The following is a 23,184-nucleotide window of genomic DNA, read 5'->3' on the forward strand; positions in this document are numbered from 1 at the left end:
TTAGATACTTCGACTTCAGCTACATTATTCACATAGCTGAAGTTGCGTATCTGAGATCGATTTTCCCCCGTAGTGTAGACCAGCCCCCAGTCTCCTGACGTCTGAGTGCAAAGGGAAGGGTGGAGCATGGCTTTGGCTTCCAAGCAGTTGTAGAACGAAATAGGAGCTACTTAAACGTTTTCAATATAATCCACTGTTTTATCCAGTCTGCCCCTTGTTGGTGAAAGGTATGTTTGGGAAGGTTAGTATCAGAATCAGATTAAAAATCCTATGTAAGAAAATGTTTCTCCCTTATGTTACTACTCACGCATTGGGCCTGATTCTGGCCATACTGACCCTTTTTACATCATTAGCGGAGTTACCCTGAATTTACACAGGAGTAAGTCATCGGCGAGTCAGGGCCATTATCTTTACACTCTTTGGGCCACGTCCTTTGCGCTCTGCCCTGCTGCTCTGGGTGCCTCCGGCAGCACAGACAGAGACGTGACAAGCTTCCCATGTTATTGATTGACTTGCAGTGATTCATGGAGATGAGTCCAATCTTCAGCAACAATTTAACCTGATTTTTGTCCTCTCTTCCCTTAGTTCCCTCTACTGGTCTTTCTGGTCCCACTTAGTGTATCTTGTCTCCCATTTGTCTATGTACCAAAGTGATGCTGCTTTATCTACATGGGTTTAGTTAAAGTGGCACCACCCTACCCCCAGCATGGATCCTGTTGTATTGATACATAGGTGCATATGCTGATCTAGCTATTCCTGTAAGGCAGTGGTCCCCAAACTGTGGGGCGCATCCCCTTAGGGTGGGGGGAGGGCACGATGGGGCCCAGGCCAGCCCCCATGCAGGTGGGAAGGGAGTGCTTCCCAGCCCCGCTCTGCCCCCAGCTCTGCTCCTGCCCCGCCCCTGCCCCGGCCACACCTCCCGGCCCCGCTCTGCCCCCAGCTCTGCTCCTGCCCCACTCCCTGCCCTGGCCACACCTCCCGGCCCCAGGCTCTGGCCTTGCTCCCAGCTGCAGTGGTGGCCCTTGCCTTGGCCCCCAGCTCCAGCCGCAGCTCCGCTTTCGGCTGCAGCTCTAGCTGCGACCTAGGCCCCTGGCTCCCGGCCTCAGGCCCTGGCTGCAGCCCCGCTCTTGGTCCCGGCCCCAGCCGCAACTCTAGCCACAGCCCTGGCATTGGCTCCAGTCCCAACCCCACTGCCGACTGCAGCCTGCAGCCTCAGCTCCTCACCCTGGCTGTGGCTCTGCTCCCAGCCCGGCTTCCAACTGTGGCTCCCGGGGGCAACGCGCAGACAGATTCCATTCCGGGTGGGGGGGGGCGTGACAGAAAACGTTTGGGGACCACTGCATAAGGGAAGGGGACTAAGCTGTACCTATACGAGTCACCTTTCTACCAACATAACTGTGGTACTTTAGGAGTGGTGCTGATTTAACTATTTCAGGAGGAAATCACAAGTCAGGACAAAAACAGAGTGTAGAGCAGACCTCAGCTTGGAGGCAATTTGGGAAGGTCCCCATCTGTCTCATTAGTACGTGAGGTGCCTCCATGTCTGGCTTGTGCTAGATAAACCAGTAACAATATCAAGCTCTTATACAGGATTTCCAGTCAGAGTGCAGATGAGATGCTCAAAGCGCATGATAAAAGCAGTTCACCATGTTCCTGGCACAAGCACCCTGCACTGAAATGCAGCCACTTCTGGGGTGGACAGCAACTATAACACATGTTCGGGGGTGAGATTGTATCCAGCTGAAAATGGAGCGTGCAGGCGAGTAAAGAGAGTGTCATTAGCCAGTGGAATGTGTCCAAGCCAATAACAGTGCAGAAGAGAGTGTGACTTACTGCGAAGCAGAGTCCAGCTCCTGTGGTGGGGGCAGGGAAGATGGAAAATAACCTGTCTGTGCTCCTGCCAGCTCTGAGGATGGCAGCAGGAGGAGTTTCTTGTCCAGTTCCTACAATGGTGAATTTTCTTGTCATTTCTGCAGAGGCCCAGCAGAAAATCCGGCGTGTTGATTACCACTTGCCTCTCTGATCAACAGCCGGTTCCGCCCCAGCAATTTGCTGCTCGTTTCCCTTTGTTTTCCCTGCTGTTTTCCCCGCGAGACCATGTTTCTCTCTGCTGAGAAGCCTATAAAGACATTACAATTGCCCTCTTGTTCCCAACTCAGCAAAATCCTCCCCATTCACTCTTCTGAAAAGCCAAACCACCCATAAAACCACCTGTAAAACAGTTCACCCAAGGAAGCAATGACCGGGCACTCCAGTTCCGGGATCAGTGGCCAACTCCTAGACAGCTCCAGCACACCGCGATGGCGCCCTCCCTGAGACCCCACATCTGTGCCATCATTGCAGTCAGCTCTCCAGCACACAGATATTTTCCCTCCCCTAGATCACACAGGATCCTCATTGCTGGACTGTGTAGCAGGGCATCCCAGCACAGCCGCCTTCATCCCAGCACAGTTATCTGTATCCCAGCCCAGCGGCCTCCTTCCCAGCCCAGCTGCCTGTATCCCAGCACAACCCTCTGCATCCCAGCACAGTCCTCTGCTTCCCAGCACAACCCCCCTGCTTCCCAGGATGAGCTCTGTGTTCTCTATTCTGTTCTATGAGAGGTCATGAACTACCTTCCCCAGAGACAGATGCCATCTGTCCCACGTGGTTTGTTTTCCATCTCCTCCTCTTGCCTTGGGGAGAGGTCTGTGTGCAGTGGAGCATTAGTTCTGGTAGGCTTTGGCTGGGTTTGCTAGACCTGCAGCTGCTCTGTGTTTCTGGGAGAGAAGGCCTGTTGGAAAAGTGTGCCTGGAATTGGAGTAGAAGGTGGTGAGGCTTGGGACGGTCCTCTGCTCTGCAGGGGAGTTCATTCCATGGCCCAGCACAGCCGCCTGCATACTGCCTTCACGCCTAGTCCCAGAGCCCACTGCCTTCCTTCTCTGGTGCAACACAAAGGCAAGCCTGCATGGCAGCCCTGGAAGTATAGAAGGCCCCAGAGGGAACCTAACTGGATTCTCTCATGCAGTGGCTCAGGATGTTTCTGCACACCTGCTGGTCCTTCTGCAGCCACCGCTCCCGCTCAGATCTCCGTAATGTCCCTCTTACGCATGGAGAACTCTGCCGAGACATTCCCTGTGACGCAGGGCAGCGGGCAGGCCCCTCAGATCTGGCTCTGGAGCAAGAATCATTTCTGCTCTGTCTGTCCTTTCTCTGACTGTCCAACTGCTACAATCCGGAGAGCTCCTTTGCACCACACTGGGTGTGTGGTGTGGGGCTGGCACTGGTCTCAGTGGGAAGCCCTCAAGCATGCCTGATGGTCCCGTACACAATTTTGAGTGTGGCACAAGAAAGAGGAGCTCGTCTGTCATCTCTGCTGGAGCTCAGAGCCTGACGGAACAGAACTGGTGTCTTTGGACAGAAGGTAGCAGGGGTATCCTGGACAGGGCCTGTGGCTGGGCCTTTAATCAACAATAAAATACTTGAACCATATCATTTGTGTGGAGAACAAAGAGTTTCCTCCCCGCAGGCCCCTGGCATGGTGAGAAATGCTTCCTGTCCAGGCCCTGTCTGAGAGTCCACTGGGAGCCATGAGTCATCCCTGCTCGAACCTGGCATCCTTAAAGGTCAGGCACAGAAAGGGAAGTTTTCTTGGGCCTGGTCTACACTACACGTTTAAACCGAATTTAGCAGCTTTAAACTGATTTAACCCTGCACCTGTCCACACAACGAGGCCCTTTATATAGATATAAAGGGCTCTTTAAACCAGTTTCTGTACTCCTCCCCGACGGGAGGAGTAGCGCTGAAATCGGTATTGCCATGTCGGATTAGGGTTAGTGTGGCCGCAAATCGATGGTATTGGCCTCCAGGCGGTATCCCACAGTGCACCATTGTGACCGCTCTGGAAAGCGATCTGAACTCGGATGCATTGGCCAGGTAGACAGGAAAAGCCCCGTGAACTTTTGAATTTCATTTCCTATTTGCCCAGTGTGGAGCTCCGATCAGCACCCGTGGCGATGCAGTCCCAAATCCAAAAAGAGCTCCAGCATGGACCGTACGGGAGATACTGGATCTGATCGCTGTATGGGGAGACAAATCTGTTCTATCACAGCTCTGTTACAGAAGACAAAATGACAAAGCATTTGAAAAAATCTCCAGGCTATGATACAGAGTCCACAGCACAGTGCTGTGTGACAAACGTAATGGAAAGCCAAAGAATCAAATGGACACTCATGGAGGGAGGGAGGGGGTACTGAGGACTCCAGCTATCCCACAGTCCCCGCAGTCTCCAAAAAAGCATTTGCATTCTTGGCTGAGCTCCCAATGCATGTAGGGTCAAACACATTGTCTGGGGTGGTTCTGGGTATACCTCGTCAATTTACCCCCCTTTTTCCCCCGTGAAATAAAAGGGAAAAAAATCATTTTTTGACTTTTTTCAATGTCACCATATGTCTACTGCATGCTGCTGGTAGATGCGGTGCTGTGGCACTGAACAGCAGCATCCTCTCCCCTCTTCTCCCTGGTGGCAGATGGCACAGTACAGAATGATTGATAGCCATCCTCATCATCCTGTGAGTGCTCCTGGCTGGCCTGGGTAAAAATAAGAATGACTCCTGGTCATTCCCAGCAGATGGTACAGAATGGCTGGTAACCATCTTCATCACAGCAACTGGGGGCTGAGCTCCATAAGACCCCCCCTTTCATGTCTAAAAAAAAGATTCTGGACTATCATAGCAGCTGGAGGCTGCCTCCCCCTCATTTTATCTCACTAAAAAGTCAGTGTTTCTTATTCCTGCTTTCTTTATTACTTCATCACACAAATGGTGAGACACTGCAACGGTAGCCCAGGAGGGTTGGGGGAGGAGGGAAGCAAAGGGTGGGGTTGTTGCAGGGGCATCCTCTAGAATGGCATGCAGCTCATCATTTCTGCAGGATCTGACACGGAGTGGCTGTGCTCTCTGGTACACTGGTTTTCTAGTACACTTGCCCCATATTCTAGGCAGGACTGACTCTATTTTTAGACAAAACATAAAGGAGGGAATGATCCAGGGAATCATGCCCATTTTTGTCTTTGCGCCCCTGGCCAACCTCAGTGAAGGCCAGCCAGGAACACCTATGACAGCAGCAGATGGTACAGAACAACTGATAACCATCATCTCATTGCTAATTTATAATGGCATGGCAGATGGTACAATAGAGATGTTAACCATCTCTGCTACCTTGCAAAGGCTGTTGAATGCTGCTGTGTAGCACTGCAGTACCGCCTCTGTCAGCAGCATCCAGTACACATACGGTGACAGTGACAAAAGGCAAAACAGGCTCCATGGTTGCCATGCTATGGCGTCTGCCAGGGCAATCCAGGGAAAAAGGGCACGAAATGATTGTCTGCCGTTGCTTTCACGGAGGAAGGAATGAGAGATGACATTTACCCAGAATCACCCGTGACACTGTTTTTGCACCGTCATGCATTGTGATCTCAACCCAGAATTCCAATGGGCGGGGGAGACTGTGGGAACTATGGCATAGCTATGGGATAGCTACCCACAGTGCAACGCTCCAGAAATCGATGCTAGCCTCGGTACATGGACGCACACCGCCGAATTATTGTGCTTTGTGTGGCCGTGTGCACTCGACTTTATATAATCTGTTTTACAAAACTGGTTTATGTAAAATCAGAATAATCCTGTAGTGTAGACGTACCCTTGCTCTCCAGCCATGCTACTGAGCCCTTTCCAAACCCCAGCGCCTTTCACCCTGTCTCTCTTGCATCCACACCTTGCCCTCCCTGGCAGGCCATCTCTAACCTTGTTCCAGGCCCCCAGCAGGTGATAAAAGCCTTTCCTGGTATGTATTTTGGACACTAGCCCACTGGGCTTGGCTGGGCTTGGGGGAACCCGACCAGAAGCCTGAGGGACCCCCTCTGTTCCGGGTTGAGCAAAGTCCCCATCCTCCATCTGTCCTGGCCAAAACACTGACACAGTTCAGAGGACACCACACCCAGCCATCCATATTTCTGTCCAGTGCTCAGCAGGGAGCGAAGGGGGAAGGCCAAGCCCCCCCGAAAATGAAACCCTCCATGTAGTGGAGTGAACAGCGGAGCACAGACAGCGTGAGGGGAAAGGCAGATACGGGGTTTAGGGCAGGGGAGATATGGGGTGGGGAGAACGAATGACTCTTGGGGGAGACGTTGGGAGAGATGCGTCACCCTGCACTACACAACACCCACACATAGAAGCAGCAGAAAGCAGGCAACCAAACAGACATTGGTTTCTAAAGGGGTCTGGAGGAGGGGGAGCTGTGCCATTTCTGCCCGTCCCTGAGCTAAATGATAAGGGGAGTCGGGGAATGAGCAAACATCAGGAATGTCAAGTGTAGCCTTGTCTGTTTTTCTGGAGGTTTCCTGGGGTGTGAGTGGGGAGGCAGAGAATGGACTGGGAGTGCGTGGGCCCTTAATGGACAAGTGTTTCTCCCAGCTGTGTGTCAGGTGTTTGCACCAGCTAGGGTTAACCAGTCTGAGCAAAACCATCACACCCTCTTGCATTGTCAGGCTGGTGTCTGTGAGGGCATAACCTCGTGAGCTCTCCCCTCATCCACAGAGCCTACAATAAACACACTGGGCACCACTTGATTTTCCATTGTAAAAATTGAAAAAAATCTACTCTTCAAAGGCTCTTCACCCCCAGCCAGAGGCAGCACAATACAACACAATTCTTCTTCGCCCCCTAGCCAGAGGCAGCACAATACAACACAATTCTTCTTCACCCCCCAGCCAGAGGCAGCACAATACAACACAATTCTTCTTCACCCCCCAGCCAGAGGCAGCACAATACAACACAATTCTTCTTCACTCCCCAGCCAGAGGCAGAACAATACAACACAATTCTTCTGCACCTCTTTGCAGGTCACCTTTGCAAGTGACAAGAGCAGAATTGCATTGAACAACCCAGTGAGAGATGTCTGCTGCAAGGTGAGGAATAACCTGGGCTCCTGCTGGCCTGATCTCGAGTCACAGCCTCTCCTTGGGAACAGACTGCTGCTCGGGATCTCTGCTCGCTGGGCTAGATGGGCCCCCTACATTTCACATTCACCAGTGACATTGGAAATTGAGAGGCCATGGTGGAGCTCCGGACTGTATTTACTTGGCCTACATTTGGTCTGCAAAGGTGAGACCAGGGCTGTTTGGTCTGAGGAGCTTCTGTGTGGGGTCCGGGTGAGGCGTCATTGGGGTCAGGAACTGAGTCTTGTCTTCCTGTGCTCATTCCTGCAGAGCAGTGGGGCAGTGCTAAAAGCAGAACTAACCTAACTTCAACTCCATAGTGCCCAGCTGAGAAGTGGGTGAACTCTGGTTACCCGTCTTCATCCTCAACACCACCACTGCTGTCTGGCTGCATTGCCAGGTCCTGCTGGCTCAGCACAAGGGTGGTCAGCAGGCTGCACCACGCAGCTGGGGCTCTGGGGTTGTGGGTTAATATATAATGTTCTGCCTGTCCTTTTGCCTCTCTCATACGGCTGTGGCCGAGCACTCTGCCCACAGACCCGGGGCAGCTGTCAGCTCTCCTACTGGATCCTTCCCACAGTATGCACTGAACATGCATCTCCCTGATGGGCATGTAAAAACACGGAGAGATATCCAGGGTCACAGGCTGCTGTCTAATGACCCAGCATTAGGCTGGGAGCTCTTGATGGGCAGAAATACCTCCCCTGCCTTTTGGCCTATGCATCACAAACAGCTGGTGGGGGGATCCCATGGAAAGCTAGTGGGTACATTAGCCAGGCCCCGTGGTGTCAGCCATATGGTTTGTGTTTGTTTGGCTCCCGTCATGTCCTCGCAATTCAAGCACATGTAAGTAGCCAGCGCATTTGCTTGCAGCCTCTCAGAATCAGTGGGTTGCTGCAGGAAGGTGAGCATTCCTGGGGGCAGGTGGGAGCCTCCTCTCCCAAAGGAGATGGCTAATGGCTGCCAGAGAACGAACGAGTCTCTGCATCCTGGCCTAGTGAAAAGCACTGTAGTGGCAGCCCTGGATACTGATGTCCTTATCCACAGGACAGGCCCAGCTAAATTAGCCCCCATCATATTGTATGTATAGTTGGGGTTATTTTTTTCAATGTGCATTACTTTACATTTATCTACATTAAATTTTTTTTGCCATTTTGTTGCCCAATCACTTAGTTTTGTGAGATCTTTTTAAAATTCGTCACAGTCTGCTTTGGTCTATCTTGAGCAGTTTAGTATCATTTGCAAACTTTGCCACCACACTGTTTACCCCTTTTATCAGATCATTTATGAATAAGTTGAATAGGATTGGTCCAAGGACTGACCCTTGGGGAACACCACTAGTTAGCCCTCTCCATTCTGAGAATTTACCATTCATTCCTACCCTTTGTTCCCTATCTTTTAACCAGTTCTCAATCTATGAAAAGATCTTCCCTCTTATCCCATGACAACTTAATTTATGTAAGAGCCTTTGGTGAGGGACCTTGTCAAAGGCTTTCTGGAAATCTAAGTACACTATGTCCACTGGATTCCCATTGTCCATGTTTGTTGACCCCTTCAGAGAACTCTAATAGATTAATAAGACAGGATTTTCCTTTACAGAAACCATGTTGACTTTTGCCCAACAATTTATGTTCTTCTATGTGTCTGACAATTTTATTCTTTACTATTGTTTCAACTAATTTGCCCGATACTGATGTTAGACTTACCAGTCTGTAATTGCCGGGATCACCTCCGGAGTCCTTTTTCAATACTGGCTTTACATTAGCTATCTTCCAGTCATTCGGTACAGAAGCTGATTTAAAGGACAGGTTACAAACCATAGCCATAGTTAATAGTTCTGCAATTTCACATTTGAGTTCTTTCAGAACTCTTGGGTGAATGCCATCTGGTCCCGGTGACTTGTTACTGTTAAATTTATCAGTTAATTCCAAAACCTCCTTTAGTGACACTTCAGTCTGTGACAATTCCTCAGATTTGTCACCTACAAAAGATGACTCAGGTTTGGGAATCTCCCTAACATCCTCAGCCGTGAAGACTGAAGCAAAGAATTCATTTAATTTCTCCGCAATGACTTTATCGTCTTTAAGTGCTCCTTTTGTATCTGGATCGTCCAGGGGACCCACTGGTTGCTTAGCAGATTTCCTGCTTCTGATGTACTTAAAAACATTTTGTTATTATTGTGATGAAGTGGGGGAGTTTCTTGGGATTTTCTGTGTTTTCCAGTGGTTTGCATGCACAGGGGATGGGACTCAGTGTCCCCGGGTGCTACTGGTTTAACAAGGGGAGGGGAGAGGGAGTTTGTTGTTACAGAGGACAGGAGAGGGAACTTGGGACCCTGGCCGATGGCCGGGAGGATGGAGACCCCAGCGACTGGTGACCTGGTGACCCGGAGACCTGGCTCTGGAGACACAGCCGGTTCTGGCCAGTGAGAGGACAATGGGCTGTGAAGAGAGGACCCCGGTGACTTGACCAGCCGGTTCCAGCCAGAGGAGGGCTGAGAGGAGACCTAGGCCTTCCTGTTTACGACCCTGTTTACCTGGAGAGAAGACAATGGACAGAGACGGGGCTTGGGGCCGGAGATATCAGAAGCCCAGCTGGGAAGCACGGGGGCCTCTGGGCTGGAGAGGGGAAGCAGGCAGAGCCTACCTGGCTGCAGGGGGACTGGGATATGCTGTGCTGAGGAAGGCCAGGCCTGAGTCCCTGAGAGTTTCCTGTGCTGTGTTCAACTCTCAATAAACCCTCCTGTTTTATGCTGGTTGAGAGTCACTCTGGTCTAGAGAACAGGGGGCATCAACCCCTTTGGGGGTGAGGAGGCCCAGAGGGTCCAGAGCACGTGGACTCCCTGAGGGGGCCCACGGCGAGAGACAGATGTGCTGAGGCTCAGAGAGGTGTGGCTCCAGGAGGTGGAGGGGCCTGACCCCGAGAGAGAGTGGACCCCAGAGAAGGGCTGTCTCACTGAAAGGGGCACCCCTCACAGACCGCATAGGGCCAAGAGTGGGCATGATCTGTGAATCGGTGACAATTACCTTTTGAGTTTTTAGCTAGCTGTTCTTTTAAACTCCTTTTTGGCTTTTCTTATTACATTTTTACACGTAATTTGTCAGTGTTTAAGCTCCTTTCTATTTACCTCACTAGGATTTGACATCCACTTTTTAAAAGATGCTCTTTTATCTCTCACTGCTTCTTTTACATGGTTCTTAAGCCATGGTGGCTCTTTTTTAGTTCTTTTGTTTTTTAATTTGGGGTATATATTTAAGTTGGGCCTCTATTATTGTGTCTTTGAAAAGTGTCCATGCAGCTTTCAGGGATTTCATTCTAGTCACTGTACTTTTTAATTTCTGTTTAACTAACCTCCTCATTTTTGCATAGTTCCCCTTTCTGAAATTGAATGCCACAGTGTTGGTCTGTTGAGGTGTTTTTCCCACCACAGGAATGTTAAATGTTATTATATTATGGTCACTATTTCCAAGTGGTCCTGTTATAGTTACCTCTTTGACCAGATCCTGAGCTCCACTGAGGACTAAATCTAGAGTCGTCTCTCCCCTCCTGAGTTCCTATACCAGCTGCTCCAAGAAGCAGTCATTTAAAGTATCAAGAAATTTTGTATCTGCATTTTGTCCTGAGGTGACATGTACCCAGTCAATATGGGGATAATTGAAATCCCCCACTATTATTGAGTTCTTTATTTTGCTAGCCTCTCTAATCTCCCTTAGCATTTCATCACTATCACTGTCCTGGTCAGGTGGTCGATAATAGATCCCTACTGTTATATTCTTATTAGAGCATGGAATTACTATCCATACAGATTCTATGGAACATGTGGATTCATTTAAGATTTTTACTTAATTTGATTCTACATTTTCTTTCACATATAGCGCCACTCCTCCACCCTCCCCCACACGACTTGACCTGTCTTATGTTCTTATGTCCCTGGCCTAGGGCTGGTGAATGGCGCTGTAGTGGCAGCCCTAGATACTGATGTCCTTTATCCACAGGACAGGCCCAGCCTGGGCAGCAGCAGTGCAAACATACACACCCCAGCCTCTCACTCCTTTGCAGCCTAGCTGCCCCTCTGACTAAACCCTGCTTTGTAGTCACAAGCAGGAGATGGAAGCTGACGTCAGGGCCAATCAGACGCAGGAGTTGACTTTTTGAGAGTGAATGAGAACTGTTAGGTCAGGTAGGGAAGGTCCACACCGGGCCTTGGAAGTATACACAAGCAGCTTATGTTTGATATGGCAGAGAAGGGGGAGCCAGTAGAGGGATGCAGAGAGGGTGACATGATCAAAGCAAGGGGACAGGAGAAGGATCATTGCAGCAGCATTGTGAATGGATCTGAACAGGGCAAGACTGCATTTGTCAGGGCTACTCTCTGGCTTAAAAACTGTTAGTCATCCAATCAGGGAGTGGAGAAATACCATGTGATTCAGGCAACCAACCACGACATGAATCATGAGCAGCAAAGCAAACACTTTGTGAACCCTCCACGGAGCCTTTGGTGGACACGTGAATCCAGGGCAGAGAACTGGGCTAGTTTGTAAGCTTTGCAGGAACCAAAGCAGCAGCTATATCTATGCTAGTGTTATTGATAAGAAGTTGCAGAGCCAGCTCCATTATTCTTCTCAGTGCTCCTGAAGCCTTGTCCTCACCAGGGCTTGGAGCCAGGTGGGAAAGGCTCTTTCCAGCAGGAGGACTGAGAATTTCACATAATTTGCTTCCACACTCAATAGAGCTACCACCAAGGGCCATAGCCCTCCCTGCTGTGGTGCAGGTACCCTACTGGACTAGCAGAGTGAGCAAAAGCCACAACAGCAGCTGAGCACCAACTTCTGCCATGCTCTTGAGCACTTTCAAGCAGAGAGCTGGCCAACCTACCACTCACTCTCTGTTGACCCAGGGGTGTGGCATGCCAGCTCAGGGGAATAGTTAGGTGTCCAGCCCCCTGCACACAGGCTGCCTTGCTTAGCAGCCGGATCTGCTCCACTCAACACCAAAGGGCAGGGTTTGGTTGTGCATTAAGAATGGTGCTAGAGCCCTGCTCTCCAGCTTAGCCTACAGCATGGCTTTGGGTACTGCAAGTTGAAAAATGTCCCTGTCCCCACTTGAGCATTGGCTATCATTGCGCTGGCTGCAACCCTGTTTGGGAATCCACCTGGCACTCCTCATGCTCACTGCCCCACCTACACTGCAAGGGCTTATTTTCACAGGCCTTTCCATGGCAGTAGTAATAAGCTCGATAGTATTCATCACCATACAAATGTTGACAGGTTTCCACGCCCCTTTTAGGGCTTATGTCCCGCCTTCCCACCCCCCGTTTCCGTTGGCGCCAATGTGTGGCGCCGTCGGCCATTTTGAAAAAATGTGTGTGTGTGTGTATGTGTTTGACTAGGGGAAGTGTTGTGTATGTTTGTGCTTGGTGACTTGAAGAGAAAAAAGTTGAAAGAAGAGTGTAAAGAGGAAAAGAGAGTCTGAGTAAAGTTTAGAGAAAAAAAGGAAATTTGAAAGAAGAGAGGTAAGTTATTGAAGAAAAGAGGCTGGTTATGAAAGAATAGAAAGATTTTTGTTTTTAAAGGGTTAGTTAGCTGGAAAGGAGAGATTCTTAGTGAGTTTGAGTAAGGAGAGAGGATGGTAAAGGCTTAGTTTGGTAGGCAAGTAAAGAATAGAAATTTTTGAGATAAATGTAAAAGGTGTATTAAATATCAGGGTGGGTTAAGAGAAAAGTTAAATAATATTGAAAACTAGGTTTATAAAGGGAATTTACTAAGTCAAAACCTGTTTGGTAAGCACAGGATAAAAAAGCATTGAAACTATTCAATACCAATGTAGGTTAAGAAAAAAGCATTTAAAAACATTAAAAACTAGGTTTAAAAAGGGAATTTACTACGGCGGAGCCTGTTTGGTAAGCACAGGGTAAAAAAAATGAATAAAAAAGCACTGAAACTATTCAATACCAGTGTAGATGAAAAAAAAGAAGAGCCCCCTTTGCAACTGGCAAAGATAGACAGCACACGATGGAATAAAAAAAAAAGAGAGAAAACAACATTGGCGCAAAAGTGTGGCGCCGACGGCCATTTTGAAAAAGAGTGTGTGCGTGTATGTGTTTGACTATGGGGGAGTGTTGTGTATGTTTGTGCTTGGTGACATGAAGAGGAAAAGAGAGAGTTATGAAAGAATAGGGGGATAAAACTTAAAGAAAAAGGAAATATATTAAAAACTAGGTTGAAAAAGGGAAAGGCAAAACCTGTCTGAAAGGCCCAGGGTAAAAAAGGGAGTGAAAACTATTTAATACCGAGGTAGGTTAAAAATTTGCTAAAAAAGGCATTAAAAGTATTCAATACCAATGTAGGTTAAGAAAAAACGAGGTTTAAAAGGAAAATTGACAAAGGCAAAGCCTGTTTGGGAGGCCCTGGGTAAAAACTATTGACTACCCGTGTAGGTTAAAAAAAAAACATTAAAAACTAGGTTTAAAAGGAAAATTGACTGTGTAGTAAGCACATGGCCAGTAAATTTAAAAGAAAAATTGCCTGTGCAGTAAGCACAGGGTAAAATCTCTATAAAAAAGTGGCTAAGAAAAATACAATAAAGCTCAGGGTAAAATAAAAAAAAAAAGAGAAAATTTTTACCTTTGCAGTCTTTTTGTAAATGAGGCAGCTTTTCTGGTTTAACCCTAGTAAATAAAACACATTAAAACTATTCAATACCAATGTAGGTTAAGAAAAAAGCATTTAAAAACATTAAAAACTAGATTTAAAAGGGGAAATTTACTAAGGCAAAACCTGTTTAGTAAGCACATGGCCAAAAACTATAAAGGGGTACTAAGAAAAAAGCATTTAAAATGATTAAAAACTAGGTTTAAAAAGGGAATTGACTGAGGCAAAGCCTGTTTGGTAAACACAGGGTAAAAAAGTGAGTAAAAAAGCATTGAAACTATTCAATACCAGTGTAGGTTAAGAAAAAAAGAGAGGTTAAAAAAAAGAACAGGACAAAGAGCAAAAATAGAGAGCACATGGTGGAATCTGAATGAGACAGAGAGAAGCAGGCAGAGTCTGTTTAGTAAGCACAGGGTAAAAAAGCATTCAGAATCAGGGTGGGTTACAAGACAAGAAAGAGAGCTCCCTCTGCAAAGGGCAAAGATAGAGAGCACATGGTGGAATCAGAAAGAGAGCGAGAATTCTCACCTTTGAAGTCTTTCTGTAGAATGAGGCAACTTTTCTGGTTCAGACCCTCTCACACTTGTTATCAATTCCTTTGGATCGGCCCAATCAGAGGTGGTTTTACAGCAGCGTCATAGAATTCATTTTCCTGAACCAATCCTAGTGTCCCAAGATTTTAAACAAGAGCCAGCTCCCTCCTTTCCCCCCTCCCCTCCTGTGTCCCCCTCCCTTTTAACTGTTTTTTTCTTATCTAAAGAAACAGACCCCCAGCATTTTCCAGCCACGTAGCCCTTTTACAAAGGGGTTTTTATAAAAGTTAAAACCATAAGCTTTTAGTAATACACCATTTTTAACACATGTTAAAGTTACCTTAGTTTTGCAAAGGAATAAGAGACATCCCTTTTGTATGTGTTGTAATAAAAAAATATGCAGAAGCACCCCAGGTTAATAGTAATAAACAATTTATAAACCCCTTATTTTGTAAACCAGTAAATTAGAAAGACAAAGAAGCAAAGAGCCTGTTAGCAAAGCAGCCTCTGTGAGTTAGTGGATCAGAGATAAGAAGGCTGCTTCTGACCCAAGCTTTTTAACAAACACATGTTAAAGTTACATTAAGTTTTGCAAGGGGATAATGGCTTAAAAAGACAAACCTAAAACACATTTCTTTTACATTTATGTTATAATAAAAAAGAGCAGGCAGAAGTACCCCAGGTTTTTAGTAACAGACAGTTTAAAAACCCCTTATTTTGTAAACCAGTGGATTAGAAAGACAAAGAAGCAAAGCGCCTGTTAGCAAAGCAGCCTCTGTGAGTTAGTGGATCAGAGATAAGAAGGCTGCTTCTGACCCAAACTTTTTAACAAACACAAGTTACAACTACATTAAGTTTTGCAAAGGGATAATGACTCGAAAAGACAAACTTAAGACACAACCCTTTTGTATGTGTTGTAATAAAAAATTATGCAGAAGCACCCTAGGTTGAAAACCCCAGGTTTTTAGTAACAGACAGTTTATAGTCCCCTTATTTTGTAAGCCAGTGGATTAGAGAGAAGAAGAAGATTGCTTCTTTCCCCACTTTCTAACAAAGAGAGGTGAAAGGCTTTTAAGGGAATAAACCCTTGAAAAGACATGCCTAAATGAAGACACATTTCTTTATTTACCCCCCTTGACACAAGTGTTTCAGTAAAAAAGAGCAGGCAGAAGCACCCCTGGTTTTTTAGTAACAAACAGTTTATAAACCCCTTATTTTGTAAACCAGTGGATTAGAGAGAAGAAGATTGCTTCTTTCCCCACTTTTTAACAAAGAGAGGTAAAAGACATGCCAAAATGAAGGCATTCTCCTTTGGTATAGGTGTTTTAATAAAAAAAGAGCGTGCACAAACAGTCTAGGGTTATAAAAGTAATGTATAGTGACAAAAAAAAGTTTTTTTCCCCCTAGGTTTTAGACTAGCACTGCTTATTTTTTAGTAAAAACTGAAGCTGCAGCAGAGCCCTGTTCTGCTCTTATCTAAACAACCAGGACCCTGTAACAAAAGCTGAACAACACATACTAGAAACCATTTTAAAGGAGGGCTTTAAACTAGGTTCGACGGGGACAGGTGAGCAAACCCCACAGGTAAGTGGGGAACAAGACCTGGGAGATGGGTCGGAAACAGGAGGGAGCATGGGCTATAATGGCAGAGAGAAAGGAGGGTCAGGGCAAAGCTGGGAGGCAAGATCAAACCAGTATCTTAGATGCCTATATACAAATGCAAGAAAAAGCAGTCTCTGTGAGTTAGTGGATCAGAGATAAGAAGGCTGCTTCTGACCCAAGCTTTTTAACAAGCACATGTTAAAGTTACATTAAGTTTTGCAAGGGGATAATGACTCGAAAAGACAAACCTAAGACACAACCCTTTTGTATGTGTTGTAATAAAAAATTATGCAGAAGCACCCTAGGCTTAAAACCCCAGGTTTTTAGTAACAGACGGTTTATATTTTCCTTAGTTTGTAAACCACTGGACTAGAGAGAAGATTGCTTCTTTCCCCACTTTTTAACAAAGAAAGGTAAAAGACATGCCAAAATGAAGGCACAGTCCTTTGGTGTAGGTGTTTTAATAAAAAAAAGAGCATGCACAAACAGTCTAGGGTTATAAAAGTAATGTATAGTGACAAAAAAAAAATTTCCCCTAGGTTTTAGACTAGCACTGCTTATTTTTTAGTAAAAACTGTGAAGCTGCAGCAGAGCCCTGTTCTGCTCTTATCTAAACAACCAGGACTCTGTAACAAAAGCTGAACAACACATACTAGAAACCATTTTAAAACGTCTTTTTTTGAAGTAATGTCTAAAACCCCCTCTTTTTAACGTATTAAATACATGAAATAACAAACTTACTTGAAGACACATTTCTTTATTTGTAGGGGTATTTCAATTAAAAAAAAGAGCATGCAGAAGCATCCCTGACCTAAGCCCGCAAAACCCTTACTAAGAAAAAGTCCGTTCCCCCCCCCCAGGTTTTTAGTGTGAACCACTTGAAACAGCCTTTTGAAGGTAGTGGATTAGAAAAGAAGACCCCTTTGAAAAACAGGCCACCTGAAGACACTTTATTTTTTTTTTTTTTGTATTTAGCCCCCTTGGCATAAGTGTTTCATTAAAATGTAAAAGAGCAGGCAGACCCCCCCCCCTAGATTTTTAGTAACAGACGGTTTATATACCCCTTATTTTGTTAACCATTGGATCAAAGAGAAGAAGATTGCTTTTTTACCTGCTTTTTAACAAAGAGAGGTGAAAAGGAATAAACAGTTGAAAAGACAAGCCTACCTGAAGACCCATAACCTTCATTTAGCCCCTCAGGCATAGGTGTTTCAATAACATGCAAGTCCGCAGAAACAACCCAGGCTTAAAAACACAGAAAGTTTTTCCCTAGGTTTAGGCTAGCACTGGTCATTTTTTAGTAAGGACAGCAGGCTTTTGCAGCAGAGCAGCTGTCAGCAAAAACAGCCTCTGTAAACCAGTAGATCAGAGATAAGGCAGCTGCTTCTTTGCCTGTTTTTTAACACATACAAGTGGAAGTTATATTAAGTTTTGTAGAGGAATAAACACTTTAAAAGACAAGCCTATATAAAGACAGAGCCCTTTATTTAACATTTTTACATGAGTGTTTTAATTAAAAAGAGGGCTTGCAGAAAACACGCCAGAGTGAAAACCACAGAACCTTAGTAACAGCTAGTTTATATCCTCCTTATTTTGTAATCCAGGGGATCAGAGAGAAGTTTATTTTCCTTCCCATATATTTGAAGCATTATGTTTTGTAAAGTTTATTATGAAAAAGCAGTATTGCCTGAGCTGTAACAAAACAAGGCCCCTCTTAGAGATATTTTGTAGAAGTTTAGTGAACTAAAAGGCTTAAGATACTAGCCTGTTCTTTTAAAAACAGTGTTTTTAAAGTACCAAAACAACAACTGGGTAAGAATATGAAAACTAGCAATTGAGGGGAGTTTACATATGTTTTAATTAGAAAAAAAAACAACAACCACCCAAGATTGCTTTTTAAAGGTTTACCAGAGATATGGAGCCTTCCTCACCCCCGCTCCACACACACACACACACTCTTTTCTCCTCCCCCCGCCACCCTTCCCCTTTTTTTCTTCTTTTTTTTAACTGTTTTTTAAAATCTAAACCAAGGACAAACTTTTTTTTTTTAAAAAAAAAAGCCAGGGCCACAGAGATCAGGCCATGCTGGTAAGAAAGCTGTCCTGAGTTTTAGGGGGCATGTTGATAACTCTTTTAGTGAAACAGTTTTGTAGGCAGCCTGTCTGTGTAAGTTGTTATGCTTTAGCATGGGCAAACGTTTATTGTTTGAAAGCACTTTTTTACTTTATGAGGTATTATCTCCCCCATCTTACGGCCTATCAGAAATATTAAAAACAACAAGCTAAAAGATACATTGCAGCAAGGACTGCAAAACAATAGTTACAATATTGTTTATTATTACCTTGTCTAAGGCCCTAGAGAATATATTTTGTTTTGTTTTTATAAAACACTTTTATGCAAACTGTAACCCTAGATGATGTACTGCATTAAATAATATGAAACAGTAGACAAGAGACCTGAGACATTGTTGAAATTAGAGGGGCTATGATTAAGTCCTAATGCAGAGGGCCTTGGGGTGGAAAATGAAAAGGTGCAGCCGAAGCAGAAGATGGTATGATTTAAGAGGGGTTTGGGGGCTGCTTTGCAATGGTCCATAGGGAGCCTATAACCCTTACGCACAAACACCAGGGCTGGGTGAGGTGGTTGGGCCTTTGTTAGAGGAACAGGCCGTTCATGTACCTTTTGACAAACCCCACATCCCTGAAACTCCTTAAAAACACGCTTTACACAGTTATTTTTAACTGACATTTTATTTTACAACTCAGCCTGTTTTGTTCCCAAACACGCTCTGTTAGTGTTTTTTCTGAGCAAGATTTTGTAATTTGCTGAACGAAGAAGATGTTCAACATTTTGCATTAAACATTTATCTGTCGGTTTGATGATTTCATTTAAAACGCTATTGGGGTTTTCGGCCTCTGTCACTTTGTCCACCACTTCTGCCCCTAGAGCTAAATGTTCCTGGGTTAAACAGAGGCACTGCAGTCCGTTATCCAGCATGATGATGTGAATTGTAAAATTAAAGAAATTAGCAGTGCTTTGTGTATGGAAAGTGTGTTAAATATCATCATCATGCTGGAATAACAACTGTTAAAAAGCAGGTAAAAAAGCAATCTTCTTCTCTCTGATCCAATGGTTAACAAAATAAGGGGTATATAAACCGTCTGTTACTAAAAATCTAGGGGGGGGGGTCTGCCTGCTCTTTTAAATTTTAATGAAACACTTATGCCAAGGGGGCTAAATACAAAAAAAAAAAATAAAGTGTCTTCAGGTGGCCTGTTTTTCAAAGGGGTCTTCTTTTCTAATCCACTACCTTCAAAAGGCTGTTTCAAGTGGTTCACACTAAAAACCTGGGGGGGGGGGAACGGACTTTTTCTTAGTAAGGGTTTTGCGGGCTTAGGTCAGGGATGCTTCTGCATGCTCTTTTTTTTAATTGAAATACCCCTACAAATAAAGAAATGTGTCTTCAAGTAAGTTTGTTATTTCATGTATTTAATACGTTAAAAAGAGGGGGTTTTAGACATTACTTCAAAAAAAGACGTTTTAAAATGGTTTCTAGTATGTGTTGTTCAGCTTTTGTTACAGAGTCCTGGTTGTTTAGATAAGAGCAGAACAGGGCTCTGCTGCAGCTTCACAGTTTTTACTAAAAAATAAGCAGTGCTAGTCTAAAACCTAGGGGAAATTTTTTTTTGTCACTATACATTACTTTTATAACCCTAGACTGTTTGTGCATGCTCTTTTTTTTATTAAAACACCTACACCAAAGGACTGTGCCTTCATTTTGGCATGTCTTTTACCTTTCTTTGTTAAAAAGTGGGGAAAGAAGCAATCTTCTCTCTAGTCCAGTGGTTTACAAACTAAGGAAAATATAAACCGTCTGTTACTAAAAACCTGGGGTTTTAAGCCTAGGGTGCTTCTGCATAATTTTTTATTACAACACATACAAAAGGGTTGTGTCTTAGGTTTGTCTTTTCGAGTCATTATCCCCTTGCAAAACTTAATGTAACTTTAACATGTGCTTGTTAAAAAGCTTGGGTCAGAAGCAGCCTTCTTATCTCTGATCCACTAACTCACAGAGACTGCTTTTTCTTGCATTTGTATATAGGCATCTAAGATACTGGTTTGATCTTGCCTCCCAGCTTTGCCCTGACCCTCCTTTCTCTCTGCCATTATAGCCCATGCTCCCTCCTGTTTCCGACCCATCTCCCAGGTCTTGTTCCCCACTTACCTGTGGGGTTTGCTCACCTGTCCCCGTCGAACCTAGTTTAAAGCCCTCCTTTAAAATGGTTTCTAGTATGTGTTGTTCAGCTTTTGTTACAGGGTCCTGGTTGTTTAGATAAGAGCAGAACAGGGCTCTGCTGCAGCTTCAGTTTTTACTAAAAAATAAGCAGTGCTAGTCTAAAACCTAGGGGGAAAAAAACTTTTTTTTGTCACTATACATTACTTTTATAACCCTAGACTGTTTGTGCACGCTCTTTTTTTATTAAAACACCTATACCAAAGGAGAATGCCTTCATTTTGGCATGTCTTTTACCTCTCTTTGTTAAAAAGTGGGGAAAGAAGCAATCTTCTTCTCTCTAATCCACTGGTTTACAAAATAAGGGGTTTATAAACTGTTTGTTACTAAAAAACCAGGGGTGCTTCTGCCTGCTCTTTTTTACTGAAACACTTGTGTCAAGGGGGGTAAATAAAGAAATGTGTCTTCATTTAGGCATGTCTTTTCAAGGGTTTATTCCCTTAAAAGCCTTTCACCTCTCTTTGTTAGAAAGTGGGGAAAGAAGCAATCTTCTTCTTCTCTCTAATCCACTGGCTTACAAAATAAGGGGACTATAAACTGTCTGTTACTAAAAACCTGGGGTTTTCAACCTAGGGTGCTTCTGCATAATTTTTTATTACAACACATACAAAAGGGTTGTGTCTTAAGTTTGTCTTTTCGAGTCATTATCCCTTTGCAAAACTTAATGTAGTTGTAACTTGTGTTTGTTAAAAAGTTTGGGTCAGAAGCAGCCTTCTTATCTCTGATCCACTAACTCACAGAGGCTGCTTTGCTAACAGGCGCTTTGCTTCTTTGTCTTTCTAATCCACTGGTTTACAAAATAAGGGGTTTTTAAACTGTCTGTTACTAAAAACCTGGGGTACTTCTGCCTGCTCTTTTTTATTATAACATAAATGTAAAAGAAATGTGTTTTAGGTTTGTCTTTTTAAGCCATTATCCCCTTGCAAAACTTAATGTAACTTTAACATGTGTTTGTTAAAAAGCTTGGGTCAGAAGCAGCCTTCTTATCTCTGATCCACTAACTCACAGAGGCTGCTTTGCTAACAGGCTCTTTGCTTCTTTGTCTTTCTAATTTACTGGTTTACAAAATAAGGGGTTTATAAATTGTTTATTACTATTAACCTGGGGTGCTTCTGCATATTTTTTTATTACAACACATACAAAAGGGATGTCTCTTATTCCTTTGCAAAACTAAGGTAACTTTAACATGTGTTAAAAATGGTGTATTACTAAAAGCTTATGGTTTTAACTTTTATAAAAACCCCTTTGTAAAAGGGCTACGTGGCTGGAAAATGCTGGGGGTCTGTTTCTTTAGATAAGAAAAAACAGTTAAAAGGGAGGGGGACACAGGAGGGGAGGGGGGAAAGGAGGGAGCTGGCTCTTGTTTAAAATCTTGGGACACTAGGATTGGTTCAGGAAAATGAATTCTATGACGCTGCTGTAAAACCACCTCTGATTGGGCCGATCCAAAGGAATTGATAACAAGTGTGAGAGGGTCTGAACCAGAAAAGTTGCCTCATTCTACAGAAAGACTTCAAAGGTGAGAATTCTCGCTCTCTTTCTGATTCCACCATGTGCTCTCTATCTTTGCCCTTTGCAGAGGGAGCTCTCTTTCTTGTCTTGTAACCCACCCTGATTCTGAATGCTTTTTTACCCTGTGCTTACTAAACAGACTCTGCCTGCTTCTCTCTGGGCTTGTCTACATCAGAAAGTTGCAGCGCTGGTGAGGGAGTTACAGCGCTGCAACTTTGAAGGTGTACACATCTGCAGGGCATCACCAGCGCTGCAACTCCCTGTTTGCAGCGCTGGCCCTACTCCCGTTTTGTCTCAGGTGTAGAGGATCCAGCGCTGGTGATCCAGCGCTGGTAATCCAATGTAGACACTTACCAGCGCTTTTCTTGACCTCCGTAGAAGGAGGAAGCCTCTGGTAATCAAGCTGGTCTCCTTCCCCGGCTTGCTCTCGTGTTCCCGGAACCCCGAGCAAGCAGGTCTCCTTCCCTGCGGTTTGCAGGGTGGTTCGGGGAACGCGAGAGCAAACCGCGGCGAAGCTGTTCTCCTTTCCCCGTTTGCTCTCTCGTTCCCGGAACCCCGAGCAAGCAGGTCTCCTTCCCTGTGGTTTGCAGGGTGGTTCGGGGAACGCGAGAGCAAACCGCGGCGAAGCTGGTCTCCTTTCCCGGTTTGCTCTCGCGTTCCCGGAACCCCGAGCAAGCAGGTCTCCTTCCCTGCGGTTTGCAGGGTGGTTCGGGGAACGCGAGAGCAAACCGCGGCGAAGCTGGTCTCCTTTCCCGGTTTGCTCTCGCGTTCCCCGAACCCCCCTTGAAGCCGCCCAACAGCGCTGCAGTGTGGCCACATCTAACACCACTTGCAGCGCTGGTTGCTGTAAGTGTGGCCACTCTGCAGCGCTGGCCCTATACAGCTGTACTAATACAGCTGTAACAACCAGCGCTGCAAAATTTTAGAGGTAGACATGGCCTCTGTCTCATTCAGATTCCACCATGTGCTCTCTATTTTTGCTCTTTGTCCTGTTCTTTTTTTTAACCTCTCTTTTTTTCTTAACCTACACTGGTATTGAATAGTTTCAATGCTTTTTTACTCACTTTTTTACCCTGTGCTTACCAAACAGGCTTTGCCTCAGTCAATTCCCTTTTTAAACCTAGTTTTTAATCATTTTAAATGCTTTTTTCTTAGTACCCCTTTATAGTTTTTGGCCATGTGCTTACTAAACAGGTTTTGCCTTAGTAAATTTCCCCTTTTAAACCTAGTTTTTAATGTTTTTAAATGCTTTTTTCTTAACCTACATTGGTATTGAATAGTTTTAATGTGTTTTATTTACTAGGGTTAAACCAGAAAAGCTGCCTCATTTACAAAAAGTCTGCAAAGGTAAAAATTTTCTCTTTTTTTTTTTATTTTACCCTGAGCTTTATTGTATTTTTCTTAGCCACTTTTTTATAGAGTTTTTACCCTGTGCTTACTGCACAGGCAATTTTTATTTTAAATTTACTGGCCATGTGCTTACTACACAGTCAATTTTCCTTTTAAACCTAGTTTTTAATGTTTTTTTTTTTAACCTACACGGGTAGTCAATAGTTTTTACCCAGGGCCTCCCAAACAAGCTTTGCCTTTGTCAATTTTCCTTTTAAACCTCGTTTT

At 44.8% G+C, this 23,184-nt stretch overlaps 2 long non-coding RNA genes across 4 annotated transcripts; one reads left to right on the forward strand and one right to left on the reverse strand.

The window, feature by feature from the left end:
- Window positions 1-941: 941 nt before the first annotated feature.
- Window positions 942-17,275, reverse strand: LOC115635960. 3 transcript variants are annotated; one of them, XR_003996751.1, is made up of 5 exons: window positions 16,929-17,275; window positions 14,155-14,289; window positions 13,600-13,643; window positions 2,616-2,790; window positions 942-1,943 (listed from the first exon to the last, which is right to left on the reverse strand). It is a non-coding gene; the product is annotated as an uncharacterized LOC115635960 (long non-coding RNA). The 3 variants fall into 3 exon arrangements; XR_003996750.1 differs by having other exon boundaries at window positions 942-2,119; XR_003996748.1 differs by having other exon boundaries at window positions 942-2,790; window positions 16,929-17,122.
- A 544-nt stretch (window positions 17,276-17,819) lies between these two features.
- On the forward strand, window positions 17,820-22,974 carry LOC115635961. The gene is made up of 3 exons (XR_003996752.1): window positions 17,820-17,849; window positions 21,440-21,574; window positions 22,871-22,974. It is a non-coding gene; the product is annotated as an uncharacterized LOC115635961 (long non-coding RNA).
- The last annotated feature ends 210 nt before the right edge of the window (window positions 22,975-23,184 follow it).

The sequence above is a fragment of the Gopherus evgoodei genome, chromosome 16, assembly GCF_007399415.2.
Source record: "Gopherus evgoodei ecotype Sinaloan lineage chromosome 16, rGopEvg1_v1.p, whole genome shotgun sequence".
In the NCBI taxonomy this organism is placed as follows: Eukaryota; Metazoa; Chordata; order Testudines; family Testudinidae; genus Gopherus; species Gopherus evgoodei.